This window comes from Carcharodon carcharias, chromosome 7 (assembly GCF_017639515.1).
Source record: "Carcharodon carcharias isolate sCarCar2 chromosome 7, sCarCar2.pri, whole genome shotgun sequence".
Lineage (NCBI taxonomy): Eukaryota > Metazoa > Chordata > Chondrichthyes > Lamniformes > Lamnidae > Carcharodon > Carcharodon carcharias.
This window is the reverse complement of record NC_054473.1, coordinates 182,670,105-182,685,270: the sequence shown is the minus strand read 5'-3', so window position 1 is coordinate 182,685,270 and position 15,166 is coordinate 182,670,105. Positions and strand designations below refer to the sequence as shown.

General features: G+C 44.3%; 1 protein-coding gene and 1 pseudogene across 2 annotated transcripts in view; both read left to right on the top strand.

The window, feature by feature from the left end:
- The window catches only part of cdh8 (cadherin 8), a 270,165-nt gene that overhangs the window by 106,985 nt on the left and 148,014 nt on the right, over window positions 1-15,166 (top strand). The window lies entirely within an intron of this gene.
- On the top strand, window positions 6,679-6,910 carry LOC121280424 (annotated as a pseudogene).

Below are 15,166 nucleotides of genomic sequence, written 5' to 3'. Positions count from 1 at the left end.
AGACACATGGCAGCTTGATATCATTCCAATATTGGCAGCTTGGCTTAAGAAGGGGCAAAGATGGCAGCTCAACATCCCTAGATATAGAGTGTTCAGGCAGGATAGGGAGACGGATATAAAAGCTGGGGGTGTAGCATTATTAGTCAAAGAATCGATTATAGCTGTGAGGAGAGATGATATACTAAATGAAGCATCACATGAGACCAAATGGGTTGAGCTCAGACATTAAAAAGGGGCAGCCACATTGCTAGGAGTGTACTATAGACCCCCAAATAGTGAAAGGGAGATAGAAGAGCAAATATGTAGACAGATTTCTGAGTGCAAAAACAACAGGACAGTAATCGTTGGGGACTTCAGCTACCCTAATAATAATTGGGACACGAACAATGTGAAGGGCATAAAGAGCGCAAAATTCTAGAACTGCACTCAAGAGAACTTTTTTAGCCAACACATAACAAGCCCAATGAGGTGGGGTGTGGTGCAATTCTAGATTTAATTTTAGGAAATGAAGCTGGGCAAGTGGATGAAGTAGCAGTGGGAGACCATTTTGGAGATGGTGGCCATAATATAGTTAGATTTGACATCATTATGGAAAAAGACAAAGATAGAACAAGAGTAAAAGTTATGAATTGGGAGAAGAAAAACTTTACAAAGCTACAAGGTGAGCTGGCGAGAGTGGACTGGATACAGCTATTAGCAGGAAAAACCGTGTCAAATCAATGGAAGGCATTCAAAAGCTAGTTTCTACGGGCACAAAGGAAAATGGTGGTACCACCAAACCTAAAACCCCCTGGTTCTCCAGAAGCCTACAGGCCAAGATAAAGCAGAAAAAGAAAGCTTTTGCCAGCCACGAAAGACTTAATACTGTAGGAAGCCTAGAAGAGTATAGGAAGTACAGGGATGAAGTAAAACTGGAAATTAGGAAAGCAAAGAGAGGATATGAAAATATATTGGCAGGGTAAAACCAAATAAAATCCTAAGATGTTTTACCAGTACATTAAGAGCGAGAGAATAACTAAGGAAAGGGTCGGGCCTTTTCAGAGGTATACATGGTAACTTGTGTATTGATGCAGAAGATGTGGGCGGGGTTCTCAATGGGTACTTTGTCTCTGTCTTCACTTAGGAGAGGGCTAATGCAGATATTCTAGATAAAGAGGAGGAGTGTGAAATATTAAATACAATAAGCATAGTGAGAGAGGAAGTACTGGAGGGACTGGCATCCTTGGAGGTGGATAAATCACCAGGACCAGATGAATTGTATCCCAGGATGTTGAAGGAAGCCAGGGAGGAAATACTGGAAGCTCTAAGGATAATTTTTCACGAGATTCAGGTGAGGTCCCAGAGGATCAGGGGTCTGCGAACGTTGTGCCATTATTTAAGAAGGGTGCAAGAGATAGGCCAGAAAATAATAGGCCAGTCAGTCTGACATCTGTGGTGGGCAAATTATTGGAAACGATTCTGAGAAGACATGATAAACTGTCATTTAGAAAGGTATGGGCTGATCAGGGACAGTCAGCATGATTTTGTTAGGGGAAAGACCGTACCTTACTAACTTAATACAATTTTTTGAGAAAGTAACAAGGAGGATTGATGATTGTAGTGCAGTGAACATTGTCTACATGGATTTCAGTAAGGCCGTTGACAAGATCCCAAATGGCAGGAAAACTGAGATCTCACGGGATACAGGGGAAGGTGGCAGATTGGATTCAAAATTGGCTCAGTGACTGGGAACAAAGTGTAAATGTCAATGGATAATTTTATCAATGTAAGATGGTTTCCAATGGTGTCCCAAAGGGTCCAGTGTTGGGGCTTTTGCTGTTTGTATATATTAATGATTTAGACTTAAATGTGGGAGGCATGTTTGGAAAATTTGCAGATGATTCAAAAATTGGCCATATAGTTGATTTTTTTTTGCATCCATGAAGTATAAAAACAGTTTATTTTTATCTAAAAAAAACAATGAAATACGCCTGATGAGTCTCGCAGCTGACCTACTGCTAGAATTCATAAATCAAATAACAGACTTACAGTTACTATTGAGATCATCATTTCATAATCACCCTGAGGGAAGCAGCTTTATGCCATGTATTTAATAATGAAGAGGGTAGCTGTCACCTCTAGAGTGATATCAATGGTTTGGTTGAGAGGGCGGAGAAGTGGCAAATGGAATCCAATTGGAAAAGTGCCAGGTAATGTATTTGGGAAGGGCAAACAAAGCAAGAGAATATTCAATAAACAGGAAGTTATTGAGAGGGGTTGAGGAAGTGAGAGACCTCAGAGTTCATGTCCACAGACCCCTGAAGGTGACAGGACAGGTGGACAAATTGGTTAAGAAGGCATATGGGATGTTTTCCTTTATTAGACAGGGTATTGAATACAAAAGCATGGATGTAGTGATGGAACTGTATAAAACATTGGTTGGGCCACAACTGGAATCTTATGTACAGTTCTGGTCAGCATATTACAGGAAGGACATATTGCTCTGGAGAGAGTACAGAGGAGATTTACAAGAATGTTGCCAGGGTTTGAAAATTGTAGCTATGAGGAGAGATTGGATAGGCTGGGGTTGTTTTCCTTAGAACAGAGGAGTTTAAGGGGTGACCTAATTGAGGTGTACAAAATTATGAGTGACCTAGATGTGTTAGACAGGGTAGACTTGTTTCCACTAGCTGAGGGGTCAATTACCAAGGGGCAAAGACTTAAGGTGATTGGTAGAAGGATTAGAGGGGACATGAGGAAAAAAATTTTCACCCAGAGGATGGTGGGCATCTGAAATTCACTGCCTGAGTTGGTGATTGAGGCTGAAATGCTCAACTCATTTAAAAGGTACCTGGATCTGCATCTCAAATGCTGCAAGGCTACATATCAGGTGCTGGAAAGTGGGATTAAAATGAGCGGCTAGTTTTTTTTCCTCTTTTTTGGCTGACACAGACATGATGGGCTGAATGGCCTCTTTCTGCACTACAACTTTTCTATGGTCCTACTGGCACCATAAAATCTAGCCCCAAAGGAATCCTTCCTGATCACCTTCTTTGCTGGCAAACTGCTCTTGAACAGTGATTGACTATTGTAAATATTAATGAATATAGTGGATTGTCTTTCATCTTTCCCTGCCATTTCTTCCTTCCTTCCTTGCTGATTTTCTTCAGCAGCCAATGTGTCTTGAGCTCAGAGGGGGATACTGTGCTTGGAGAAGCCGCTCCCTAGGCCTTGACAATGGTTCACAGACGAAAAGTATTCTAACCTATCTGATGACCAAGGCAGCCCACCTCGGATGAGGACACAGGCATGAGAGCTTTAGCTTGGAGATGTTGGGGGTACCAAGAGTCAATGTAGGTCAGTGAGGTTATGGATGATGAGACCTCAGCACCTGTACACACACAATTCCAGTAGACTCAAGAATTAGCAATCAGGAGCAGCAACTGTGGCCATTTCTGCTCCTGCTGACCTAGCCGAGATCAGTTAACTCAGCACAAACAGGGATTGAACCCGCGACCTTCCTTTCTTTATGGCTTAGCTACTGACTTGATTAACTTGCTAAACCATTAGTGTCAGCAGACGGCTGCAGCCTTTTAAAACCTAAGCGTGGTTTTGTGCAATTATTATTTCTTGATGTACCTCATCCCCTCTTTGCTTTTCAAACTTGCTTGTGGCTTGCACAGTTGCCTTTAACTCTTTGTTTGAGTATCTCATTAAAATTGGAAAACAGACTCTGCATGAATCTGTATCTAATTAGTAAAGTTCTCAAATAAAAATAAAACAAAGCTCTTACATAGGAACAAAGGACTTAGGAACAGGAGCAGGCCATTCGGCCCCTTGAGCCTGCTATGCCATTCAATAAGGCCATGGCTGATCTGATTATGGTCTCAACTCCACTTTCTGTTATGCAGCCCATAACCCTTGACTCCCTTGTCTATGAAAATTTTATCTAACTCAGTTTAAATATATTCAATGACCCAGCCTCCACTGCTTTCTGGGGAAAAGAATTTCACAGACTAACGAACCTCTGAGAGAAAAAAAAATCTCTTCATCTTCGTCTTAAAAGAGAAACCTCTTCTTTTTAAACTGTAACCCTTGGTTCTAGTCTCCCCACAAGGGGAAAGATCCTCCCTGTGTACATCCTATCAAGTTCCTTCAGAATCTTATATGTTTCAATAAAATCACCTCTCATTCATCTAAACTCCGCGGGGTATAGGCCAAATATGTTCAACCTTTTTTCATGAGATAAGCCTTTCATCACAGGAATGAGTTGAGTGAACTTTCTCTGAACTAGTTCTAACGCATTTATATCATTTTTCAAATAAGGAGACCAAAGCTGTACACATTACTCCAGGATGGGGTCTCACCAAGACCCTGTACAGCTGCGGTAAAACTTCCCGACTTTTATATTCCATTCCCCTAGCAATAAGCACCAACATTCCATTTGCCTTTCTAATCACCTTCTGCACCTGCATCCTAACCTTTTGTGATTTATGTACCTGGACACCCAGATCCCTCTGTACTGCAGAGCCCTGTGAACTCTCTCCATTTAAGTAGTATACTGCTTTTCTATTCTTTTTGCCAAAGTGGGCAAGCTCACATTTCCTCATGTTATACTCCATCGACCAATTTTTTACCCACTCACTTAGATATCCCTATGTCAATTCTTTGATAACTTACTTTCCTACCTATCTTGGTGTCATCAGCAAATTTAACTACCATCCATCATCAATGTTGATTGCATATAGTTGAGGCCCCAGCAATGATCCCTGTGGCACTCCACTAGTTACAGTTTGCCAACCCGAAAAAGGTCCATTTATCCCAACTCTCTGCTTCCTGTTAGCTAACCAATCATTTAACCATGCTAATATGTTACACTACACTGTGAGCTCTTATTTTGTGTAGCAACGTTTGATGTGGCACCTTATTAAACGCCTTTTGGAAATTCTAGTATATCAAAGGTACAGGTTCCCCTTTATCCACCTTGCTTGTTAAATAGAGGGAGTTAGGTTTCTGAATGGCTTTGTAGGCAAAGGCACTGTTCAATGTATTGGCAAATGATGTTAGAGCAAACATCCCAGGTTCCCCTTTATCCACCTTGCTTGTTACTTCCTCAAAGAGCTCTAATAAATTAGTTAAACATGGTTTCCCATTCACAAAACCATGTTGACACTGCAGCCACTTCTCGTAACACCCTAGAATGCAGGCAATCAGGTCTTGGGGACTTGTTAGCCTTTAGGTCTAATAGTTTTCCCAGTAGCTTTTCCCTGGTGATGGTGATTGTCTTACGTTCTGCCATCCCTATCACCTCTCGATTTTCAAGTATCTTTGAAAAGTTGCATTGATACAACACCGTTCATGACTTCAGTCCATTGAAGTGTAGTCACTGTCACAATGTAGGATAAAAAGCAGCCAATTTGCACAAAGCAAGGTCCCACAAACCAATGAGATAATGACCAGGTCATCTATTTTAGGTATTGGTTGAGTGATAAATGTTGGCCAGGACAACAACAATAACTCTTCTTTGAAACTGTTCCTGGGAATCTTTATTGTCTACCATGAGAGGGCAATTTCTCACCCAAAAGTTAACACTCCCTCAGCACTGCATTGCTGTGACAGCCTAGATTTTATGTTCAAATCCCTGGAGCAGAATTTTGCCCTTGGCGTGCAGGATCGGCGGAGGTGGGGGTGGCGATCGGAAAGCCGACTACTGCCTGCAATCAACAGAGCACCGCGATTTCACACTGGTGGATCAATTATGGTCTGCTCAGCATGAGATGGCAAGCGGCAGCGCAGAGCACTGCCTGTGCGGGCAGGGGGAAGAGGGTGAGTAGGCCTAGTACAAACTTTGCACATGCGCACGAGAGAGTGTTAAATAATCCTGCCTCAGGGAGATGAAAAGATATTTTAAAAAATAATAGAGCAGAAAAATGTAATTAAACATGTCCCCTCATGACTCTGTCACATGAGCAGGGACATGTTTTTAATTCAAAAATTAAGTTTTTATTTTATTTGTATTAGCTTTTGGAAACCTCATCCCCGCCCGTGGATGAGGTTTCCAAAAAGATGCAATGGCAGTTAGGTTGAACGGGCAGTGAAAAATTAAAGTCAATTGATAGCTTAATGGCCTTACTAGGCCTTTTAATTGTCGGCTGGTGCCTGTCAACCGAACTATCACGCGATTGGGCGTTGACGTCGGCCGATGTCATCGCGCGTCATTTCATGCTCGGTCGGGCTGGGTGCGAGCCCGCCTGCGGAGCCAAAAACTCTGGCCCTGGAGTGGAACCCTCAACCTTCTGATCCACACTGAGCCACAGGGACCGTGTATGTCGAAGGGCTCACGAGCAGAAATTAAGCATCCAAACAGCCCCTCACGTCACCAGAGGTATTGTCAACTTGGCTCAGTTTGCAGTACTTGCACCTGAGAGTTGGATGGTTTAAAGCGCCACTCTGATAACAATAGCTACAACTTTGAAATCTCTTTATTGGTTGTAAAGTATTTTGGGGGTACCCTGAATTCTAAAAGGATGCTTTAGAAACACAAATCCTTTGCATTCTTTATTCTGCTCCTGGTTATGTTCTCTGACCTCTGCTGAAAGTCTTAACCTCTGCTGAAGTACAGTTCCAGACACAAAAACGATCAAGGTAATTCATTAATTCACGTGAGGCGCACTGAGGCGATCCGAACGCGTATCGGTGATGCCAGTCGCAGTGGGACCGTACGGGCAGACACAGCCCAACTGCTTTGACAGAGTTAAAATAGGCTTCATGTTGGGCTGTGCAGTTGGCATGGCAGCTGGTGCACTTTTTGGCAGCTTTTCATGCCTCAGGCTGGGGCTGAGAGCTGCTGGGTGGTGTTGGGAAGACCATGATGCAGAGTGGAGGCACGTTTGGAACCTTCATGGTGTTTGGAATGGGAATTAGATGCTAAACGATCATTCTTTTCTTTCTGCTGAAATTTCGAGCGTTGCAGATAATGTATCACCTGTCTCTGTCCCTTTGATTACCAACTGTATAATAATGGAGATTGAAGTGTATGATTTACGACTGCAAAAAAAAACAGAAGGTCAGAGTCCTTTAATAAACCCGCTGGTCATCCCTCTTCTATAGTGGCAAATTCCCTCGAGACATTTCCTCCTCTGCCCTTGCTAATCAGCGTACGCGCATGAGTGGGCTTCTGTCAAGTCTCTCCTGAGGTCATGATGGTTAAGTGAGAGAATTCTTGAGACCATTCACCCACCACCCCCCCCCACCCCCTCCCCCGCAATGTAATACCCCATATCACAAAAGACAGCCAATGGTCTGATATGATGTGGCATTAATGTTACTTTCCCATTTGGCCGTCAATTCAGCAATTTGCAATTTCTCCAATTGTCTGGATGTGCCTGATGCTCCGGTGAGAAGGAATGTCGCACCTTCGGAGTCCCTGTCCTTGTAAACTGATACAAAACAAGATCTTGGGCAGAATATTGCGCTTGGCGGGCGGGCGCTGCCCAAGCCAAACGAGCGTAAAATGACGCGCGATGGTGTTGAGCGGGCTTTGGAAATTCCTGGCCCCTCTTTCCAATTTGCTAAAGATCCAATTTTTTTCCAAAATACAAATCAGTTTGCTAGCCAGAATTCTTCCCCTATGTGACACCATCAGCAAACAGGGTTATTTATCTCATCGTAATTTGCCAGATCTTGCCGTGTACAAAATGGCCACCTCCCCACCACCCCCCCTCCCAAACATAAAACACGGGAAAGAGGCGTGAAGTTAAAGTGAAAGATGTAAGCATGCCATGCAGATGTTGAGTTAGTCAAGATACACAAATGCAATGTCAGCAAAGGCTGTGTCCCCCAACATTCAATGGGAGGGCAACTCGTGAAATAGACCTTATAATGTTAAGCGATTCCTCTGCAACTCTCCTCTTAAGTAAGCCACTGTGCCAAGAATACATCGTCACTTAATTTACTTTATAGATACAGATCCAGCTAAAACCCTTCTGCAGTGGGAGATGATAAAAAATTAAAGACAGTAAAGTCAACTGAGAGCCTGCAATGCACAGAGCAATCCAGGATTGACAGCAGCATATTAGGTCAGCAAAGAAGTTATAGAACAGGGTCTGCTGTGAATCTGCACAATGGCAAAAGCTTGCATTTAAATAGCACCTTTAATATCGTAAAATGTCCCAAGTTATTTCACAGGTGTGTTAATAATCTAAAGTTGACTCCTGAGCCATGTAAGGAGATAGTCGGACACACGGCCAAATGCTCAATCAAAGAGTTAGATTTCAAGGGGCGACCTAAAGTAGGAGGCATAGAGAGGTGAGAGCTTTAGGAAGGGAACACCAGAACCTTGTGCCTTCATCATGCCTAGTCACAGCCACAAATGGGACTACTGAACGTTGGGAAAGAAGGCAGAGATCTCATAGGATAGTAGGGCTGGACAAGGTTACAGAGGTTGAGAGGGGCAAGGCCATGGACTGATTTGAAAACAAGAATGAGAATTTTAAATATACAAAGACAGACATCTACATCAGCCAGGATTCTGCAGGTTGATGGGCGTATCGCCCACTGGTCAGAGAAGCAGTGTGAAATCCCCCATCTGCACCACGCAGGAGGCCCAATGGAATCAAGTGCCCTTCAGTCACTTATATGGCCACCATTGGGCCTTCCCTGGGATTCAGGACCCCAGCAGCAGATGTCCCAGCCACTGGGAGCCACTGGCCCATCACTGGCAGTCGGGAATCGCCTGTCAGTCTCTTCTGCTCACCAAGTTAATCGGGAGAGGTTTTGCTGCCGTCGGGAGACAGATGCAGAGCCTCTCCTACGATTTAATGGGCCTGTCCCATCATGTTTCCCATCGTAATGAGCTGCATTATGTCCAGCGTTAAAGTGTACAAAGCTAGCACTAAATCTCCAATTCTGAATAAACCAGCTCAGACTACATGGGTTCCAGAGCAGCAGAAATATGAGTTTTACAATGTGTGAATTGGAAGTACAGTTGTCAAGGATCTGATGTTCTCTTTTTTGAGTTATTAGCCCATGTCTGCAGGCACAAACTGTGAGATGGTGGGGTCACTTCGATCTACCTCAGTGGGTTAATTTAGCATTTGCAATGTACATTGTAATGTTTAACTACAGCTATTGTAGCTTTCACTAACATGAATATTTTTATCCGTTCCTGTTGGCATTGAAATTATCCTATATATCAGATCATCCCCATTAAGGAAAACCCACCGGTGTTGTGTTCAAAACACTGAGATTTAATTGGCACCTGAGGCATATTTCCCAAGTGAAGGAATGTCTCTTCACACCATGTGCTCATTAAATGACATTTACACTATTGAGGTCGCCATACTCCAGTTCCTAACTCTCTCTCTTTCTCCTTCATGCCTCTATTAACATTCTCCAAAGCAAAGCATTAGGGGTGCATTGATAATGCAGCGTACAAAATCATGGACTAATTTTAATTTTCTTTCTTCGTTAATACTTCCGCTTGTAACTGAGGAATTATGAGTTGGGTTTTTATTGGAAAACAAGATGGAGGGTCAATGCCCGTATAGGAAACCAAAACGGGGCGAGCGGGCAGAGTGCGGTGTTCAATGTCTGTATAGGAGGACATCAAAGGTGAAATATCGAAGGAAAAAGGAATAAGCCAATGGGTAGTGTTGATCAAGCTTGGGGTTCAATCCTGGAGAGTGTAAAAGTAAAGGAGTTCTGGGAATGCATTGATAACTCAATAGCAAGTAGAAAAAACAATGCATATAAGAAAAGTTTCAATCTTTTATTAAGTAACTGATGCTTGTGACAACTATTTGAGTGGCAAGAGCCTGTTATGATCTCCACAGGTCTGCGGCTGGGTCAAAACCCTAGAACTCCCTCCCTAACAGCACTATGGGTGTACCTACACCACATGGACTGCAGTGGTTCAGGAAGGCAGCTCACCACCACCTTCTTAAGGGCAACTAGGGATGGGCAATAAAGGCTGGCCCAGCCAGCGAAGCCCACATCCTGTGAATTAATTTTAAAAAAGCCCAATCTGCACACACTCTTACACACACACACACATGCCCACTCACATATACACACACACACATACAAGCTCTCTCTCCCTCTAACACACACACGCTTACATACACTCACATGCCAACTCACACTCACATATAGACACACACACAGTCTCTCTCTCCCTCTAACATACACACACACGCTTACATACACTCACATGCCAACTCCCACTCTCTCACACACACACACACCTATACATACACGTCCACTCACACACATACACACCTACACACATTCACATGCCCATTCACACACTCTCTCACATGCACTGAAACACACATGCACACACACACACACGCAAGACAAAATAAGTGTAGGCTAACGTTTTGAGATACTCAGGATGAACAAGAGAGAAAATAGATTAGCTTCGATGATAGTAGTATTAATATGATGGTCTGGATTTTCACCGAGTTGGGTTGACTCAGAAGCCCTTGAAAAATGGTGGGCAGGTCCCGATTCTGGGATTTGCAAAACATGCTAGTCTGTGCTATTTTTGGGAGTGCCTTTAAAGGATGCAGGCTGCTTCCTGTCAGAAGCCCACATCTGGCACTACCAACCTGGCCAGCTCCATTGCAGAGATAGGCATCTCCTACTCCTCTGCAATTTTCATAGAGTCAGTCCAGTTTTTGAAGAGTCGTGGTTCACGGCCCCTTAGAGGATTGGTGAACCCTAATCTGCATGAGGCGCCTTTCAAAAGGTAAGTTCAAAAGGTCCTCCTCATGCCCCTGTGCCAGGCTCTGCCCTTCCATCCACCACATGGGCGGGATTTTCCACACCTGCCTGCCCCCCCAGGATCGTCCGGTCCGGTCCAGCCGCAAGTCAATGGACTTCTGGCTGGGGTACCGCCTCATCTGCATTGGGGCCGGAAATTCCCGGCCCATATGTTCCTCCATACCCACTGTGCAAGGCTCTTCCCTTTCACCCACCTCTTCTGGCCCACCATGCCCCCTTTGCCAGGCTCTGGTACTTCTATGTCCATTGAGCCACTGTACACTTTCTGGAACAAATTAACATTACAGTGTAAAGTAGGTAGTGTAAAAAAAGGTTTTGAAAAAAAAAATGCCCCATTGATAAATTCCTCCTATTGAAAAAAAGGTCTGGACAGCAAGTTAATAAAAGTGTTAGTCATCCAGGCCCTATGAAGTTTCAAAAAGCACTAACCACAAGTGCTACAACCCACTTGACTTGTATCAATAAACACTGTGAAATGATGTTCATTGGTTCTAGAAAGTGTACAGTGGGTTAATGGACATGGAAGTGCCAGAGCCTGGCTTATGGGGGTATGCAGGGACATAGGGGGTGGGTGGAATGGCTGAGCCTGGCATAGGGGGACGAGGGGCTTGAGGGTATGGGCATGAGGTGGCATGGATGGGACATAGGGGATGTTTGGATGGTGAGGTGGGGGGTGAGCGGTGAGGGCTGGAGGGCTTTGTGTTTTTTTTTCCACTGGGACAAAGTCCAATGGCACTAAGGTGGGCCTGTCAAACAGCCTGGCTCAGCACCTGGCAGCTCCTGTGGCTGCCTCCATGTTTCCTCCCAGGTTGGCAGGCCCAACTCCAGCCCATACCCTGCCCCCAGCAATAAAGATCCTGCCTCGGTAGGCACTTCCTCCCTAGGTGGGCGGGTGGAGCATTGCGTTTTCTCAATTCCCCCTACCCTCCTTGAGGATAAAAAAGTCCAAGTTGATAGATGTGCAAAAAGTCAAGTAGCATTTTTTTATATGCAATCCAGGAGTTAATGTAATAGGGGTGGGAGGAGGCTGGTGTGGAGTATAAACATGGGCATAAGCAACCTGTCTGTACAGGACCAGAGGAAGGGAGGAAGAGCAATAGTAATAAGGGATTCTAGAGTCAAGGGAATAGATAGGCACTACTATGGCCGTCAATGTGACTCCAGGATGATATGTTGCCTCCTTGGTGCCAGGGTCCAGTATGTCACTGAACGGCTACAGGGCATCCTGAAGGGGGAGGGTGATAAGGCAGAGGTCATGGTACATGTTGGTACCAATGACATAGGTAGAAAGAGGGATGAGGTCTTGCATCAAGAATTCAGGGAGTTAAGCAGTAGACTAAAAAGCAAGACCTCTCGGGTTGTAATCTCTGGATTACTCCCAGTGCCACGTGCTAGCAAGCTCAGAAATAGGAGAATAACGCAGATGAATATGTGGCTTAAGAGTTGGTGCAGGAGGGAGGGTTTTAGATTCCTGGATCACTGGGACCATTTCTGAGGAAGGTGGGACCTGTACAAGTGGGACGGTCTACATCTGAACCAGAGCGGGACTAACATCCTTGCGGGTGTGTTTGCTAGTGCTATTGGGAGGAGTTTAAACCAATTTGGCAGGGGGAGGGGACACAGCATGTTAGCAGAATAGGGACACATCATAATACAGTAAATCAATCAAGTTAGAGGGAGTACAGCTGCACTAAGCTTCAAGGGAGTAGGGCAAGGCTGGATGGCCTCTACTTTAATGCCAGAAGTATGACAGGTAAAACAGATGAGTTAAGGGTGAGACAAAAACAGAATTACCTGGAAAAACTCAGCAGGTCTGGCAGCATCGGCGGAGAAGAAAAGAGTTGACGTTTCGAGTCCTCATGACCCTTCGACAGAACTTGAGTTCGAGTCCAAGAAAGAGCTGAAATATAAGCTGGTTTAAGGTGTGTGTTTGGGGGGCGGAGAGATAGAGAGACAGAGAGGTGGAGGGGGGGGTGTGGTTGTAGGGACAAACAAGCAGTGATAGAAGCAGATCATCAAAAGATGTCAACGACAATAGTACAATAGAACACATAGGTGTTAAAGTTAAAGTTGGTGATATTATCTAAACGAATGTGCTAATTAAGAATGGATGGTAGGGCACTCAAGGTATAGCTCTAGTGGGGTTTTTTTTATAATGGAAATAGGTGGGAAAAGGAAAATCTTTATAATTTATTGGAAAAAAAAAAGGAAGGGGGAAACAGAAAGGGGGTGGGGATGGGGGAGGGAGCTCACGACCTAAAGTTGTTGAATTCAATATTCAGTCCGGAAGGCTGTAAAGTCCCCAGTCGGAAGATGAGGTGTTGTTCCTCCAGTTTGCGTTGGGCTTCACTGGAACAATGCAGCAAGCCAAGGACAGACATGCGCATTGTTCCAGTGAAGCCCAACGTAAACTGGAGGAACAACACCTCATCTTCCGACTAGGGACTTTACAGCCTTCCGGACTGAATATTGAATTCAACAACTTTAGGTCGTGAGCTCCCTCCCCCATCCCCACCCCCTTTCTGTTTCCCCCTTCCTTTTTTTTTTCCAATAAATTATAAAGATTTTCCTTTTCCCACCTATTTCCATTATAAAAAAAACCCCACTAGAGCTATACCTTGAGTGCCCTACCATCCATTCTTAATTAGCACATTCGTTTAGATAATATCACCAACTTTAACTTTAACACCTATGTGTTCTATTGTACTATTGTCGTTGACATCTTTTGATGATCTGCTTCTATCACTGCTTGTTTGTCCCTACAACCGCACCCCCCCACCTCCACCTCTCTGTCTCTCTATCTCTCCGCCCCCCCCACACACACACCTTAAACCAGCTTATATTTCAGCTCTTTCTTGGACTCGAACTCAAGTTCTGTCGAAGGGTCATGAGGACTTGAAACGTCAACTCTTTTCTTCTCCACCGATGCTGCCAGACCTGCTGAGTTTTTCCAGGTAATTCTGTTTTTGTTTTGGATTTCCAGCATCCGCAGTTTTTTTGTTTTTATCTCTGAGTTAAGGGTGAGGGTTGACATGTGGAATTGTGATAAAGTAGCCATCACTGAGACGTGGTTGAGGGAAGGGCAGGATTGGCAACTCAACATTCCGAGATATAGAATCTTCAGACGAGACAGGGGAGGGGGTAAAAGAGGAGGAGTCATTGCATTATTAGTTAAGGAGTCTGTTACTGCAGTAAGGAGAGATGATATCTTGGAGGGGGCATCAAATGAAGCTTCGTGGGTAGAGCTTAGGAATAATAAAGGGGCAACCACATTATTAGGTGTTTATTATAGAGCCCCAGATAGTCAGTGGGAAATTGAGGAGCAAATATGTGCACAATTTGTGGAGGTGTGTAAAACAATAGCCATGGGATAATTGTATTAGGTGATTTCAACTTTCCCAACATTAATTGGGATAGACACAGTGTTAAGGGCTTGGATGGAATGAATTTCTTGAAATGTGTACAGGAGAACTTTTTTGGTCAATATGTAGAGGGTCCAACAAGGGATGGTGTATTGCTGGACCTAATTCTGGGGAATGAAGCCGAACAGGTGGCTGAGGTGGTGGTGGGTGAGCATTTTAGTGATAGCGACCACAACATAGTACAGTTTAAGTTTGTTATGAACAAAGAAATAGACAAGTTGCAAAAAAATGTTTTGGATTGGGGGAGAGTGGATTTTAGTAAAATAAGGCAGGATCTGGCCAAGGTAGACTGGGAACAGTTAGTTGTGGGGAAATCTACAAAGGAACAGTGGGGGGTGTTCAAAAAGGAAAGGGGGAGGGTACAGGCTCAACATTTTCCCTCTAGGGTGATAGGAAGGAGTAACAAGCCCAGAGAACCATGGATGACCAGAGACATTCAGTTTACGATGAGAAGGAAAAGAGAGGCTTTTAGCAGGTACAAGGGAAGCAAATCAGCGGAGGCATTAGTGGAGTACAGACAGTGCAGGGTGGAGCTTAAGAAAGCAATTAGGAGAGCAAAGAGGAGATTTGAAAAGCTCTGGCTGGTAAAAGTAGGGAAAATCCCAAGATATTCTGTAAGTATATCAATGGGAAGAGGATAACCAGGGAAAGAGTAGGGCCCATAAGGGACCAAGGGGGAAATCTATGGGTGGAGCCAGAGAACATTGCTAGAGTGTTGAATGAATACTTCACATCCGTCTTCACCCAAGAGAATGAGGATGAAGGTATTGAACTCTGCCAGGTTGTTAAGCAAATTGATATAGGGAGTGACAAGGTATTGGATGTGTTGGCAGGCTTAAAAGTGGACAAATCTCCAGGTCCAGATGTTTTGTGTCCCAGACTGCTGGGGGAGGCAAGGGAGGAGATTGCAGGGGCTCTGACCCAAATTTTTAGTTGCTCTCTGGCCATGGGGGAGGTGCCAGAGGACTAGAGAACAGCTA